Source organism: Astatotilapia calliptera, chromosome 20 (assembly GCF_900246225.1).
Source record: "Astatotilapia calliptera chromosome 20, fAstCal1.2, whole genome shotgun sequence".
Taxonomy (NCBI): Eukaryota; Metazoa; Chordata; class Actinopteri; order Cichliformes; family Cichlidae; genus Astatotilapia; species Astatotilapia calliptera.
The window spans coordinates 21889812-21907335 of NC_039321.1; the positions used below are offsets into that span (position 1 = coordinate 21889812).

The window sequence follows — 17524 nt, forward strand, 5'->3', positions numbered from 1 at the left end:
GTTCCCTAATACTTTAAGTGTCGCTGGAGTCTTTGCATCATTAAAACTTCAAAAGCACAGTTACTCAGCCAGGGCTTTGTGTCAAGCATATCTAGTAGCTCTCATGATGGGATGCACTACAAAGGGAATCCAGCACCTCTGCAGGATATGGTTCCAGAACCTTTGCTAATCAGTGAGATGAGTCCAACTGTGTCTAGCTGGTACCACTAAACCTTCCACACAAGCTCTGCTTCAGAAAGGCGCTATTCCATCTTCCAAAAACCAGTTTGAGATGCACGAGGTTGGCAGCACCCACGCTTTTTGGCACAGCACTCAGCTGAAATACCTGTCACTAAGGAAGGTGGGCCCACAGAGCAATGGAACCATGTTATTAACTCAGGGTGTTCCCAGTCAAGCAGCTGGCTCAAGGCCAAAGCTATCGAGGAGGGGGTCCAGGTTATCTGCTTCCCTGTGAGTTACTATAGCTTCTATTTGTCTGAGCCATTTAGATTTTTTTTTGAATCACTCTTCATCTGGCTCCTCTCTTGGAACCAGTTTGACTCGGGGACATTTAATGGACGGTAATTCTTATGAGGGTATCGTTTTCTAGTCAAAATAAGGTTGTAATAGGCATTAGGGATTTTCTGCTTGAGACATACTTAAGTTTACCACTATGCTCTCTGATCTGTCACTGCTGGGCAAGTCAGAGTGCACTCTTTAAGTACATGTGTTTGAACTGGTACTGATCCAGGTGACTAGCACAATCCTACCACAAGGCAGACAGCTGATCTGAGTGTTTCAGTGGCAATTTAGATTGAGGGTCCTGGAAATAAAGCTGTGAGGCTTGACAACTAATCGAATGGTTGAGCCTACTTTACTTGATCTTTTGAATCAATATCAGACTTTACCTGCTTTAACAAACAGGCCTGTAGTCTCTGATGTTACTTTTTTGTACTATTTGTTTTATATTTCATGACATATTTCTTTATTTTATATTTTTCTGTTGTACATCATACTGAATCATAGATCATATGACTGAATAGAAATATGGAGTATACTGAAGGTATGTTATTCTTCAATTTGGCATTTCACATTTTCAAAATACGTAACTTAAATACTGTATTGTTTAGTGATTGAATTAACCAATAAAATATAATTTACATTAAACATTAAACCTACAAGTATTGCTTTTTGAATTGAAGCAAAAGTTCACTTTTTTTAAACACAGTACCTGCTTTACTAATTAAACAAATGCAAAAAAAATACAGCTTGGACAATAAATAATTTCTAGCAATATAAAGAGTGACTTTTTTTTCTTGATAATGTGGATTCCTTAGAGATAGCCGTCACACAGAACTAGAGACCTCTGGTTTTATTTGAATTCCTCGCATCATTGTCAAATGATTGCTGGACGTTGTCGGCAGTCTGTGTGAAACTGCTGGCAAATTACAGCAGTTGTTTAGCACTTAAATGGAGGACGGTGACTTGTCTGCAAAAACTTTCTAACTAGTTGTCGAGTGATAGAGAAAATTGTAACAATGGCAACACAAAACAGAAACAGAGACAGTTTGTGTTCAAAGTAAAAGTTGTGCATTTTAAAACAGGTTCGCTGCAACAGTGAGACAGCTTTCACTTTGCAGGTGAACTTTCACTGTCGATGCTCTACTTTGGACTTTTTCAGGTTTTACTGCCACAGCTAAGAATAAGCACATATGTGCAAATGGGGCACATCAAACCTTTATCTAGTGAAGAATAAACTTGAAGAATTTAAAATCTATTCAAGTTCTAGAAATTCAGATTTTTTTCCATGTGTGTCTTGTAAAATAAAAAAAATAAAAAAGACTGAAAAATAAATTGAGTTTTCCTTTAACGCAGATTTAAACAGCAAAGTTTTATTTTGGTCATCAGTCCTTTTCTTGTTTCTTAGCCAGTGATGCAGCTAAGATTATATCATAGGATCTGTCATATACATGCCGAAACAGAAGAAGAACTGGCTGGTGTAACCCTAGCATGCCAGATGGCTGAACAATACTTAAAGCAAAGATAAGGTTGAGTGAAAATCTACTTTGTAATCTGAGTTTACGGTGACATTGTGATTTAGGGCAATGCATCAGATTGTGAGGCAGCACTTCTTCACCATTAGCTGAAGGTAAAGGTCAGGATCTAACAGCAAGGCAATTTATTTTTGCAAATACCAAGTCATAATAGGCTTTTTTTTTCCCCTCTCACTGCTGTGCTTAATATAACTGTGTGAGAAGCCTGTGTCATGATCAAATTTAAAGAGTACCTCAAGTACACTTTTAAACAGTTTAACAGGTAATGAAAAATATATCCTAGTAGGTATTTGTGGCCCATCTTGCGGTAAAACCGATACCTTTTGCATATATTCTGAAAATATACAGATGTGAAGTCAATATCAAATCCAGTGGATGGGAAACTAAAAAGATTGGCTTTTGGGGTCGGGGCCTCTACAAGTTTTACTCAGTTCTCTTTGTTTCCTTTCAAGGATGACATTGCAGAAAGTGCAATTTGTGGCACTTAACTTCATTAAAATCTGAGCAGGAAGATGTCCCAGCCCAGTCAGCTGGATGATTTACAGGTCTGTAAAAGTTGTTATTCCTCTAATAGACACTCTGTTCTTTGAACAAAAAAATAAATAAAGAAAAAAAAATCAAAATCAAAAAGAATATTAACATTGGTTTACCATCTTTTTAAAATACATTTTTAAAATGATCTGTAGGATCAAACATAGGTCAAAAAGATTTAAAACCAAATAATCAAAATGTGGGAGACTTTCAGCTTTAATTTAAAGTGTTTAACAAAACTATTCCAGACTTGCAGTAATCTTTACAGATATTCCCCCATTCTCACACGTTTTAAAGTAATCGGACAATTGATTGACAAGGAGTTTCAATGCCAAGAGAGGCCAGTTCCAAATATTGAACAAAGGTGCATTTGTTAGCTGTTTACTGGAAGTCAATAAGAGATCCAACAAGATGATGAGGCAAGTGAAGAAGCCCATCATTAGACTTAAACCCTAAAAAACCCCAAAAACAAACAAACACTTTTTAACTGCCATGGTCTCCCAGTCCTCCTGTGCTTCCTAGCCATTTTCAAACGGTCTCTCTTTTTCTCTTGTTGTTCTTTCTCTCCCACTCCTCTGTCTTTGTGAGTGTGTGAGTATGTTTTGTGATTTAACCTCCCCCTTGTGTTTTTCGGGGGCAGGACTTTTCCTGGGTTCTGTCCTTCACCTCTGCATACTTGGAGGTAATAACCTCACCTGCAAACTCTTCTTATCAGCTGTCACCACTTAAGGTTATGGAACCCTGCCAGTCATTGCTGGATCATTGAGCTAACAAGTGTTAAGCTACGTTCACACAGCAGGTCTTAATGCTCAATTCCGATTTTTTGATCAAATCCGATTTTTTTGTCTGCTTGTTCACACTACAAATAAAATGCGACAGCAAACGTGCTCTAGTGTGAACGCTCAAAGCGGCTCGCATGCGCAAAAGAAGACGTCACACACAACGCGCTCTGTTTAGACCCAGAGCAAACAGTATTGTTTGACTGATGGCCCTTAATATAAAGACTTCGGATTTTACGTTTCCCAAGTTTTGCTTTAAGTTATTTTGTTATTTACATAATAATGTAAATAACCTAATAATGATCCTTATTGCTGTTTTAGAGCGGAGCGGTGCTTCAAAGGATAGTTGCAGATTTCTGTCAGAATCTGCAGATTATACAGTACAAATAACATGTTCACGTTGTCTTCCCAACAGTTTCACTGACATCTACACTGGATGGCCAGGAAGCGTTCACGATGTCTTCTCCGACGCTGATAATTAGCGTCTGTCTTGTGTCAGTGACGTAAAAGACGGATTTAATGCGACATGACCATTCAAACAGCAGTCGCTTTCTAAAACATCGGATATGTATCGGATTCAGTACCACATACAAAAGTGACCCAGATCGGATTTGAAAATATCGGATTTGTACCGTTCACACTGTCATACCATGATCGGATATGGGTCGCATAGGGTCAAAAAAATCGGATTTGATGCGCTTTCGCCTGCAGTGTGAACGTAGCCTTAGTAAAGTGGCTGCCTTGCTTGAAAGTTTTCTCTGCTTTCCCCCTGTGAGTTTCTTACCTCGTTGTTTCCTCTGTGCAGAAACTCTAGAGATTGGAGTAAGAGAGAAATTGTCTGAGAGAGAAATTCTATGATGCAAGGAAGTGTGAAACTGCCTGTTTATTTGGACCCTGGACTTTAACCAGAAACCTTTTCCCCAAGCTCTTGTGAATCTTCTTGTTGTAAATAAACTTGTTAAAGTTTTCCCCAAAGTCTCCCATTTCAGTCCTCCCTGAACTGTGGTCATGACATTAACAGAGCAACAACAAGAACTTCAGTAGATCCTTAGTAAATTATTTCATCTATAAAAGGGGTGGAAAACATACCACATCAACGGTCATGGTGGAGGCACACATGTTTTGCTGTCAGTGAATTCTTACTACAAATGTTATTTCAACTTAAAATCTATTTCTAATGAATTCACATACTATGAACATCTGTTTTTTAGAATGTAAGGTGAGAAGAACTGAGGGAATTTTTGAAAACCTGACTCTGTTTGCTGTTGCCTACATTGTAGATCGATAACTTGGTGTTACTCTAAAAAATGAATATAAAGAGGGGAACTTAATATCAGTTACATGGAGAAGGGAATAAATTAGGAACAAGTTACAATGATTCCTATTCTGAGCTTCGGTAGCTTGAATATACAGATCAGATCAGCGGGGCTGTGCTGTCTGCTGTTAATAGATTTACAAAACTAAATTCAACAAAACATAACCCAATATTACGTGTGCTATCATAACTCATTTCCAACTGAGTGAATGTAATCAGCATCATCGGCTTAAATGTAAACAGATGTCTGCTGTGTTTGATAAAGCTTAACACTGACCATGTGTCAGGCTCAGGAGGGACTCGGAGTCAGACCGTCACTAAAGTTCACGTTTTATTTACACACACAGACACCAGGTGCGAATATATACAGGTGAGGGGGCACAGGAAGAGGGTCTCCGGGAAGCACAGGCACGGGAAGAAGAGGGCTATGTACAAAATCCACTGAAGCTCAGGTAGCTCGGACTCCGGCTTTAGCTCACCAACGGCGGTCCTCAGGCTGGCGAGAATCCTGGCACAGAGAGGAAAGGCAGGTAAGTAGTGGCACGACAGAAACTCAGAAAAAGGCTCAGATAGGTGATGACACTGACGAGTGTTACACAATAATCCAGCGAGGAAGCACTCTCAGCAGCCGCCTTAAGAAGTGAGTTAGATGATTGCTTGCAGGTGTCCGAGCCAGGGGCTGGAGCCGTCATGACTCCGCCCCGGTAGAGCGCAGTGCAGGGGAGAGAGAGAGATGCAGCACAACAAAAACACTTGTAGCCATACAGAGTCAGCCGAGAAGGCACAGGGTCATGACAGTACCCCCCCCTCAACGGGAGCCCCTCGGCGACCCACCCGGCTTACCCGGATGCCGCCGGTGAAACTCGCGGAGCAGACCAGGAGCCAGAACCGCCGACCGGGGCACCCAGGAACGTTCCTCTGGCCCGTAGCCCTCCCAGTCCACCAGGTACTGGACGCCCCGCCCCCGCCGCCGAGAGTCCATAATGCGGGTGATGTTAAACACTTCCTGCCCATCCACGAGCCGGGCGGGCGGAGGGGGTCCGGAAGGAGGGCACAACGGGCTGGAGAGCACGGGCTTGACCTGGGAGACATGGAAAACATTATGGATACGCATATTGCGAGGCAGCTTCAGACGGACGGATACCGGATTGACCAGGGCCTCAATCTCAAACGGACCGATGAAAGCCGGGGAAAGTTTCTTCGACTCTGCACGAAGGGGAACAAAGCGTGAGGAGAGCCATACCTGTTGCCCAACTGTATAGGCAGGCGCAGGGATCCGGTGGCGGTCAGCGATCTCTTTATTGCGCTCCGCCGTCCGCAGCAGAGCGGCTCGGGTGGACCGCCAGGCCCGGCGGCACCTGCGGAAATGATGTTGTACCGATGGGACGGCATGCTCACCCTCCACGGCCGGGAACAGGGGTGGTTGGTAGCCCAATGAGGCTTCGAACGGCGACAGTCCAGTGGCTGAAGAGGTCAGGCAGTTGTGGGCGTACTCAATCCAGGGGAGCTGCTCGCTCCAAGTGGCCTGGTTGAGAGAGACGACACAGCGGAGTGCCGCTTCGAGCTCTTGGTTGGTACGCTCGGCCTGTCCATTGCTCTGAGGGTGGAAGCCTGAAGAGAGACTGACCGCGGCGCCGATCTGCATGCAGAACTCCTTCCAAACCCGAGAGGTAAATTGGGGTCCCCGGTCGGAAACGATGTCCATCGGAATGCCATGAAGCCGGAAGACGTGGGTGGTGAGCAGCTGGGCGGTCTCCAGGGCTGTAGGGAGCTTGGGGAGGGCGATGAAATGAGCCGACTTAGAAAAACGGTCAACAATAGTGAGGATGGTGGTGTTACCGGATGACGGTGGGAGCCCCGTAACGAAGTCCAGCGCTATGTGAGACCATGGCCGTCCTGGCGTGGGGAGTGGTTGAATAAGCCCAGCGGGTGGTCGGTTGGGACGTTTGTTCCGGGCACACGTGGTGCACGCCATAACGTACTTCCTGGCGTCCTTGTCCAAGGTGGGCCACCAGAAAAACCGCTGGAGGAAGGTGATGGTGCGGCGGGCTCCTGGATGACAGGTGAACCGGGCAGTGTGGCCCCAGTGGAGTACCTGAGGTCGGACAGCAGCAGGGACAAACAACCGACCAGGGGGGCCCGTCCCCGGGTCGGGGTCAGTATCCTGGGCCTCGCGCACGAGAGCTTCGATCTCCCATGTGACAGCTCCAATAACACAGGTAGCTGGAAGAATCGGTTCTGGATCGGAGTCTCCTTCCGTACTGGAAAACTGACGGGAGAGTGCATCGGGCTTCACGTTGCGCGACCCTGGTCTGTAAGTGATGGTGAAATTGAATCTTGTGAAGAAGAGGGCCCACCTGGCTTGTCGTGAATTTAGGCGTTTGGCGGACCGGATGTACTCAAGGTTCTTATGGTTGGTCCACACGATGAACGGGTGTTCCGCGCCCTCAAGCCAGTGCCTCCACTCCTCCAGGGCCAGTTTGACCGCTAGCAGCTAGCACCGATGCCGTAGTTCTGTTCTGCGGGTGAGAGACGACGAGAAAAGAATGCACAGGGATGGAGCGTACCTTCAAATCGTTGAGACAGAACTGCTCCCACTCCAGAGTCCGAAGCATCCACCTCCACCACGAACGGTTGCCTGAGGTTGGGCTGACGGAGGATGGGGGCGGTAGTGAACTTCTCCTTTAGTAGGGAAAAGGCCTCCTGAGCAGAGAGGTCCCACTGAAAAGGAACTTTGGGAGAGGTAAGCGCAGTGAGAGGTGAGGCGATCTTACTGTAGTCCTTTATGAAGGGTCGGTGGCAGACCGTCACTTAAGTTCGTGATTTATTTACACACACAGACACCAGGTGCGAATATATACAGGTGAGGGGGCACAGGAAGAGGGTCTCCGGGAAGCACAGGCACGGGAAGAAGAGGGCTATGTACAAAATCCACTGAAGCTCAGGTAGCTCGGACTCCGGCTTTAGCTCACCAACGGCGGTCCTCAGGCTGGCGAGAATCCTGGCACAGAGAGGAAAGGCAGGTAAGTAGTGGCACGACAGAAACTCAGAAAAAGGCTCAGATAGGTGATGACACTGACGAGTGTTACACAATAATCCAGCGAGGAAGCACTCTCAGCAGCCGCCTTAAGAAGTGGGTGAGATGATTGCTTGCAGGTGTCCGAGCCAGGGGCTGGAGCCATCACGACAGCACAACAAAAACACTTGTAGCCATACAGAGTCAGCCGAGAAGGCACAGGGTCATGACACCATGAACATCATAGCCACTCTGCACCAGTCCAACATAGTTCATCACTGAGAGCTTCAGTGATAGTTTTAAACTTCCACTCTATCAAATCTCACTGATGAGTCCTTATCTTTAAAAATAATCTCTTTTCTTAACTTGTTCTGCCTTTTTTTTTCATATCTTAAGGGAGGAAACAACACTGGTGATGTCAGTGAGTTCTAGTTTTTGACCAATTACTTTTGAGCATCTGAAAATGGTTGACTATTTATGAAAATAGTTGAAATTCCTTGATAGTTAATACAATACTTTTGTTAAACCCCATGAATTAAACCTTAAAGTCTGCTCTTTAATGGCATATTGATTGTCTGGTTTAAAACCACTGTGGTGATGCACATGGGATGCCAAAAAGTGGCATCCCATTCCATGGGAAATAGTTCCAGCACTTTTTCACAGGACTCCAGTCTTGCTTTAACTCTAGAATAAAAGCAAAATTACATTTGGCACTGTGGGGAAATATGGACTACTGTAGGTCAGTATTTGTAAGGCAGTTTTATCCACATAAAGTTAAACAGACCCCCCGTATATAAGCTTCCACAAAAGGAATCTAAATTAGGAAGGGGAGACAATATCCAACCAGCGGGAAGAAAAGTTTCTAAAATAGTTCAGTAAAGCCTCAAAAGTTGGATAAAAGATTGATAAAATTGCAAGGGGATGAGACATGTACTGGAGCCAAGCTGTGATCATCTGTATCAAGAATCCCTTTAGTAAACCTACAGTATTTAACCCAAAAGAAAAAAGAAAAGCATCAGCCGCTCTGACAGCTCACGGTATTAGGAGAAGCAATCACTGTGTAGTTATAAAACTCTTTCATTTTTACAAGACAAATGACACAGAGGAACCTGTTACCTTCTTAGTGAGAACAAGTGAAAGAACTCTTCATAGCTAAAAAAGTCTCTTGGCAGAATACAAACTGGCAGGAAATAAAGCTGGAGGGAAAATGACAATACAGTAGTCAATGAAATATCTTCAGATAATACACTAATTTATTTTCTTATTTAGTCATCAACAAACTAACATTTTGTCACAGTCTCGTCATCACATGCTTAATAGCAATGCACACCAGTTCTGCTGCCAACGGCATTCCAAGCATATGTAAACTTCTCATTCCTCAACATTAGCCTGCTTCCGCTTTGATCACAAACTCTGACAGGTCTGTGGCAGACAGCCGCCATCTTTTTATAAACAAATGAGTCATGCGGCTTGGTCTCTCATCACCAGAGCCTTGCCTTAAGGCTGAATTAAGGCAATAAAAACTTCAGGGTGGGGTTGTGAATGAGGGTCGGGGAGCTGTTGTTTGTATTTGTTTCACAATGACAAATTATATCATGTGACAATAATTCACAAAAGCACTGCTACAAAATGTTGGCAGAAAACAAAAATATCTCAGGATATTATTTAGGATACTGAAGTGGGGATGTTATACAAATAGGAAACTTATCACAATGCTTCTACAATCAGTTTGTGTAATGCGTTTTCTTGGGTAGCATAATCATCCCGGAGTGCCTGAGTTACATTACAATAAAAAAAAAACATGGCTCCCTGCATATAGATGGCATTAAGGGCTTTAGAGACAAGTACCCAGCTCCTCTGTCCCCTAAACAGGTGGCTCCTTACAGTATTAACTGTCAAACGTTGGATGGTTGGCTTTTAGTTTTAAATAGTTTTCTCCACAAAAAGTCCAGAATCCTTGTCTAAAAGGGCCGTTGCACCACAGGTCATCAGAGATCAATCAACAATCAATTAAAACAATCACACAAATAGAACATTTACATTAGTTAGCAAGAGCGCTATTTCTTGACATGATTTCAAACTGACTCCTCCATAGTGACTAGCTGGCAGTAAGAGATGAGCAAAAGTTTGGTAGTGCAAACTAGGGCTGCCCTATGGATCTGTCAAGCCAGCCCTCTAAAACATAAATATGTCGTAGCCCGCTTAAACTATAACTTTTTTTTTTTAAAGATACTGCTGCAACCTCAAAGACTTGACTATTCAGAGCGCATAGCAAAATATGTCCACTCATCCAATGAAATATTTTGTCTTTTGAGATTTGCTGTCTTGAGTCACATGTGAAGATGACAGCACTGCCAGGCATATTCCCTTCTTGCTTCTTTTTTTCCATCCTTCTTCCCTTTGTCTTTTTCGGTTCTTGCGTTTCTTCATTACCCAATCCCATTGCCTCTGTCTTCTCTCCTCCTTGCCACTGACCCTCAAAGACAGAGTGCCCTGTTTTGTCTGTCTACCATTGTCCACCAGCACAAGAATACCAATGACCGTCAGCTTAAAGCAATCAATTCCTTCGAGGTAGATCCACTGTTTGCCTGACATCAGCCTCCCTGATTATTGTCTCAGAAAGCCAGCCGATCGATAGCAGCCACCACCTCACCTCCACCACAAAAAGCTGGCATCACACTTAAAGCTCCATTTTCTAAAATGCTCCAACAGTCATCAACAGCAGTTTGAAACCAGAGTTTCATAAAATCCTGAAATCTTCCTTCAGAACTATGTCAATCGGTTATGTTGTGAATAGAGTTGTTAGAAGAGGGATTCTCTGTACTCCATTGAATAAAATAACTTAACAGTCGCAAAAGACCTCAGTGCGGCCCAAAAAAAAAAAAAAATTTCTAACTTTCTTGGCAGATGAGCAATATTGGCAGTGCTACAACAGGGATGCAGTGAGCAAATGGGGGCATTAAGATTCTGCCAATGTTCTGCAAATCTTCACTGATGTGCTGGGTTACTGAGGGTGACGTTAAACCACTGAGCAGTAATAGTCTTCAATGGAACTACAATAAAATAATATGATTTTAAAACTTAAAGAAATATTTTTTCCTTCGTTCTGCCAAGAGGTAATATGACTGATTATTTTTCTTCATGCTTCTCCTATGCTTCAAAACATATACTCTACTACCAATGTTCTACAGTGCGTACCTTTTTATGGTTTGCTCATGTGCTTGTTTTTTCTGGCGTGACATGTAATCTCTTAACTTGCATTTATGACTATAACAATTTTCAGAAGTACATAACCCATGATTTCCATGATAGAGTCATTCCTGTTTCTAATGCAGTGCTGCCTGCGGACCTGACTATTTCAGTCCTGCAGTATTGGATCGCAGCCTTTACAGGGATTTCTGTGGATAATCTGAATGTTTGAATTCCCAATGCAGTTTGAAATTTAGAAATATTACGATTACTACTATTATTAAATTGTTGAAATGTTTGCCTGCGCAGTCTTTCACAGGATTACAAACTCATACCCATGTTTACATCTTTTCTTCTAAAACTCATCATCCTCAGCACCACTTCAGCTCAGCGGGTGAACAATGACCACAGGCCGAAGAGCAGCGGCCAGGGTTCGAGTCTGACCTGTGCCCCTCTGCTGCATGTCATCTCTCTCTCTCTCTTCCCACTTTCTGGTGTACCTTCACTATGCAATAAATGTTAGTCTGCAACCATAACATAAGGATTTTTCAAAAACACATAATTACGAAATACTCTGTGTTTCTTACAAAAGTTGACCTTCATTTCACACAAAGTGTAAATTTATTTATGTGGTTATGTGTGATGTCCATAGGCAAACTTGTGTTTGCCTGTTTGTTTATGTGTGCAGGAGCGTGAAGGGGAGCAGCATGGCCTACAAGGCTCATTGTGTATCAACTGGTGACATGTGACTAGGTGAAAGAGCATTCACCAAATCCATGTTTTAACAGAAGCATGGAGCTGCCCTGAGAACACAGAGCACGAAAAACCCTGCAGACCAGCCTTGTCTAAACATTTCTCACTTTGTAACCATCCAAGCTAAATACCCTCCACTGAGCATTGCTGAATAATTGTGTTTGCCCTGCGTGAAGCCTGCCAGGAGAGCAAAACATTTATAATGAGTCCAGCAGAGCAACATCACACCTCTGAGCTGCAGCAAACCCTAGTCATGTCGTTTGTAACAGCAGAACAGCTAAGACTTGTTCAACTTTATAGAAGTGTCAGTGCCCGAGGAGACAGTCCATGTTGATGTACTGTTTGAGAGGCCAATGTATGTTTGGCCTCTCAAACAGACAACCAACTTACACGTAAGTTGGTTGTCTGTTTAAATTTTATACACAAAGACTCTGTCAGAGGATTTAGTTTTGGCGCTTGCTGGCTTACAGACAGACAGGACAGAAGCATATGTTCAATTAGACAACAACTACACTGAGTGTTTTTTGGAAAATATTTAGTGTTCTAAACTATTAAGTGACAATGATGTATTGCACGCAAACAATGTGATAACAGGATTATACAGTATTACAAAGTACTTTTCATCACAGCTAAACATTTCTGCAAACACTGCTGCTGTGTTTTAGAAACATTTCAGCATGCATTATGAAAACCTGTTTTTGTTGTGTTAAGCACAGTGAGGATTTCATTAATGACCTTTCAACCAACTGGATAGTTGACCTGAATGAATGAATATCTTATATTAACACTGCATGAAATTACCGTGTGCAGCGGGACAGAGTCACACATAGTGTTAAATCCACCAAAAATTATTACCTGGCTCGCTTGTCCTTGATTAGCTTCCTCTATAGCTCATTTTTGCCAATCAAGCAGCTGTTTTAACCAGCTGCGAGAAAAGCCAAGCAGCAATCTTCTGAGCTGAAAAATGAAGGCAATACTGAAAGTGCCAAAAACTGAGCTCCATTGAATGACCACCTGAGGCTGGCTCCAAACGTCTATCTTGATAAAATCACATAAAAAAAAAAGCCTTTCAGCATTTCAGCGAAAAATATTTTTACAGCCCTATACGAAAAAAAAAAAAATCCTCAGGTCTGTGTATGAAGTTCTAGGAATCTAGCCAAAACATCCAATAAAGGAAACTGGTTAAAATTGAGATGATTTCCCTTGTAAGGTAGTTTTCTTGTCCATCTCCGGACTATATTAAACTTGGCTGGTTTTTTTCACCAAATGTGAAAATCAGTTAAAAATAATAATAATTATATTACCCACAATTTTTTATGGCTCATCTTCAAACTTCACAACAGTTTACTATGCATTTAGGGACATGAGTACCTAGGTTGGTGAAGCAACTGACCTTGATCTTCATTATTAGCACCCAAGGTCAAAGTTCAACTTGAAAATAAATTTCAAGAAACCATATTGAGTAGTATAATATAAAGGGCACAGAGAGAGTTGTACAACACACCTACGATGTCACGATGATGCCATCACAAACTTTTGTCCTGTCTTCCTCTGTTCACCCCTAACTGGTTGTGGCAGATGGTCGCTCATCCCTCAGCCTGGTTCTGCCAGAGGTTTCTTCCTGTTAAAAGTGAGTTTTTCTTTTACACTGTTGCCAAGTTCTTGCTCATCTGATTACCAGGGTTGTTTCTGTATTATTGTAGGGTCTTTACATTTCAATATGAAACACCTTCAGGTGACTGTTGTTATGCTATATAAATAAAACTGAACCTAGCAAAAGACAACAAAGCCTAGTCGGGGAAAAAGGGGGGGAAACAGGGTATAAGAGAGACTTTGATGAAGCGTGAAGTAAGAATGAGTGAAATGAGCACTGAAAGACAGGAAAAAACCTGCAGTCTGGTAACCAACCATACCTGACATTCATTAGAATAACCATGGTTATTTATACATCTCAGTTTCAACTAACTGCTTTAATTGTCTGGAAGGTTTCTAAAGATGAACCACCTTCAGTACAAGAAGGATATCTATGTCCTAAGACCTAAGATGTGAGATGCATATCTGTACTGAAGTATATTGTATGTTGCATTATTTCTTTTAAAACATGGACCCCTAACCAATGTTCCCTCTAATTTTTTCATGTGTCTGAGCGAACACACAAACTCCCTGAGCGGTCCCTTCGACCACTGTGAGCAACAGCAGATGTGTGCACTGTGGTCACGCCAGCATCGAATCCATCCGAGTTACATGGTTTATTAAAATTGTCATGGTCCTGGGTCCCCTGACCCAGCGTTTTTAGTTCCTTGTGATGTTTGTAATATTGTACTTGTGTGAGTTATTCTATGGTTTCTAGTTTCGATCCCTTGCCTTTCATGTTTCTCTGTGTCCCCTCTGTTCTGTGTAGTCTGTCTCTGCATGTTTGAGTTCCCCTCTGTGTCTCTCGGTTCTTAGAGTCCTCTGCCTTATGGTTTATGTCTCTGTGTTTCTTAGTTGCTGTCTCCACTGTGTCAAGTTTGCGTCTCTGTATGATACTTCCTGTTTTACTTTGATGGTCCGTGTCTTATGTGAATGTGTCCTGCTTTGCTTGTCTCGTCAGTCCTGATTTCTCCCAGCTGTGCCCTCCTTCTGTGTCTCATTCCCCTCGTTACTTCCCAGTGTATTTAAACTAGGGCTGGGTATCGTCACTGATTTCTAGAATCGATTCAATTCCGATTCACAAGGTCCCGAATCGATTCGATCCACGATTCGATTTAATTCGATTTAATTCGATTTGATTCGATTTAAATCTGGGAAATTTTGACAGTCAGAAATATTATAATTCAGATCAGTACATTTACATATTTTTGTATCAATAAAAAGGAAGCTGACACTCGCAAGACTTTATCAAAGGTGTGAGCGTCACAGCAGATGCTTTTGTGTCAAAGTAGCTGAAGATAAAACACAGAAAAACATGAAGGTGATTTTCCTGGCCTGGGATTTTATAAAAATATTCTGCAGTACATCAAAAACGAAAGAAAACCATTAATCAACATATGAACATTACCTCTGAAGTTACAGCGGTTTTATTAGAGACACGGTTAAGCATTTTGCATTTTGAATAATTTTAAAAAGTTTAAATTTGTTCAGTATTGAACAGCAGAAATGAGGTTTTCTTTTCGGAAGAATGTAAAAGGGAAAAAAACAGCGGCTGACTGCGCTGTAAACAACAGTAGACTTGTGTAACAAGCAAGCGAATAATGAAGAAAGGGAAACTGTTCTTGAAGTACAGAGAGAGAGAGAGGGAGAGAGAGAGGGAGAGAGAGAGAGAGCTGTGCATCGCGGTGGAAGCAAAACAGTAAAAGTCAGAGTGAATTCATGACGATGTTTATGTGAAGCGTTTGGATCTTCTTCTGCTGCTGGTTCGGTCAATATTGTTTGGAGAGAGATCAAACTAACAGCTTTAGAATCGGCTCATAAAGGGCGTGAACACAAAGCACGGACCCGCCGACAGATCAGAATCAGCGAGCTGTCGGCTTTCAGCCCCGACCGTGAGAAAGGCGACATCTCACTGATTCTGATCCGCGGGTCGCGCTGTGTGTTTAAGTCTTTGTGCAGAATCCGTGTTCCTGCTCTCATTTACTGTCTTAACTGTTTGGTGGTTCTTGAAATTTTGTGAGATGTCACCAGAGATTCTGGCATTTCGGGCAAAATAAATTTATATTAAAAAAATCGATTCAGGATTTTAATGAATCGATTTTACGTTATCCAAGCCAGAATCGATTTTAATCGATGAATCGATTATAAAAACCCACCCCTAATTTAAACCCTGTGTTTCTCTGAGTCAGTGTTGCGTCGTCCCTCATGCTGTGTGGATCTCTCTGTGTCTCTCTGTGAGTGATTAGTTTGTTGTTCCCAGTTTAGTTTGTCTGTTTTTTCCCTACCAGCAAATAAAGCTGTGTTTTGAGTTCACCTCCCCGAGTCTGTGAGTCCTGCATTTTGGGTCCAACTCCTGCCTGCCGCACAGCGATTCATGACAAAAATAATCAAATTACAGCATTTACATTAATGTTAGACTACTTTTAATTAACTGCTTTAGCCCACTTACAATGAAAATTGAAAAAAAAAGTCTTGTTCATGACCTGTGTAGTATTTTAACACTATTGGAAGTAAAAATAACTTTAACTCCAATTTTGAAAACAAAACTTCTTTTTTCTTTTTATAAAGCTCTGACTTGTATTATGAGTCTGTGGTCTGGGAGAGAGTCCTGTAACTCTGTCTGCAAAAAACAGTATATAATGACCAATGTTGGACAATTAATTACATAGTTACTTCTTCAAAAAAGTAACTGAGTTATGCAAACAACAAAGTTTTTCGCAGCTGTTTACCTAAAAATGCTGCCAAGGCGGGTTTTTTTGTTTTGTTTTTTTTAAACAAACATTTCAAACTATTTACAGAACAATCAGTTGTTCTGCACAAATTATTTGCGCCAAAATAATTTCTGTCCACTATGATAAAGGAGAACAACAGGAGATGTATCACTCCTGTAACACCTGTAACATTCAGCAGTCGCCTCATGGTTCTGACACACACAACAAAACTATTGACTACACTACACACTAACTACATAAGATTTGTGCTACACATCGCAAATCTCTCACATCTCAAAACACCGCCATCACTCCTAAAACTTCCCCCTTCCTAAACAACTAAATGCCATGTTGCCATATCATTTTTGGATTAGTCAGCATGGTACATTTTTCCACCAATAGGAAAGGCTGGGTTTTTTTGGTTTTGTTTTTGCTCACAGGCGGAGAGTGTTTTCGAGCGTTTTCCTTACAAAACGCCGTTGTTAACGTTTCTTCCCGCAGTAAATATGATCAATGATAGTATTCAGGAAGAAAACCAAACATTGCAAATATTTTTATCATAACTCTGGTTTTACGTGGCCCTATCAACACAATTTAAAAATTGGTATTAAGTCCACACTTTTTCCGTCAGTTGTTCCGTCTGTCCTGCTCACATCTCCAATGGTTGTACAAGTTATCATTAACGTGGCTTCACTCCACATCAGCCACGCCGCTTTGCTAGCTAAAACACCGGTGTCGGCACATAAGGGCTGTGTCCCAATTCAGGGTCTGCACGCTTGAAGTACGCATTTTAAGTGCGATTACGTCACCGCCACGTGACGACGGCTGTCCCAATTTGAAGTGTACTTCAAATGCACCGTTGATTTCCCCAAATATCAAGCGTGGTCCGGTGCACGCTTCGTGGTCCCATATACCCCACAATTCATAGTGCGGCGGTGGGTGTGGATAATTTTGCCGCAAAATACGGCAGAAGGGAGCGGCCGAACAGTGAACTGTCAAAAGTAAGTACTGAATATGATGTCACTTATGTGCGAATGTTTAATAACGAAGACCATTAAAAATTTGCTGTTGGCCACATGTCGGCAAAGTTATGTGACATTAGTGATGCTTGTACTTTCAGTGTTAACTTGGTTTTAAAGCCTCTATATATATATATATATATATATTTATATATATATATATATATATATATAGTGTTAAAATACTATATATATAGCCTCAGATACTCAACTAATCAAAGTGATGTCATGACAAAAATGAATGACCAACAAAACATTTTTTCTCCTTCATTTATGTCACACAATGCTGTATGAGACGTTTCTCGCGGTTAGTATCATGGTTGCTAGGCAACCTGAACAGCGCGACGCAGGCTAGACCGTCCCATTTCACAAGCCTCTCACTTCCGCACTTCTCGTACTTATAGTACCGGTATGCACCGTACGTAGTACGCGTAGTGCGCGTACTTCAAGCGTGCATACCCTGAATTGGGACACAGCCAAGGACACTGTCGTAGCCTGTCAACGATTAGCTGCGTATATACGAATGTGAATCGCATTATTGGCTGG

At 42.2% G+C, this 17524-nt stretch overlaps 1 long non-coding RNA gene across 1 annotated transcript; it reads right to left on the reverse strand.

Annotated features, from left to right (window-relative positions):
- Window positions 1-4976: 4976 nt before the first annotated feature.
- On the reverse strand, window positions 4977-5396 carry LOC113013411 (uncharacterized). The gene is made up of 2 exons (XR_003270828.1): window positions 5246-5396; window positions 4977-5166 (listed from the first exon to the last, which is right to left on the reverse strand). It is a non-coding gene; the product is annotated as an uncharacterized LOC113013411 (long non-coding RNA).
- Between the last annotated feature and the right edge of the window lie 12128 nt (window positions 5397-17524).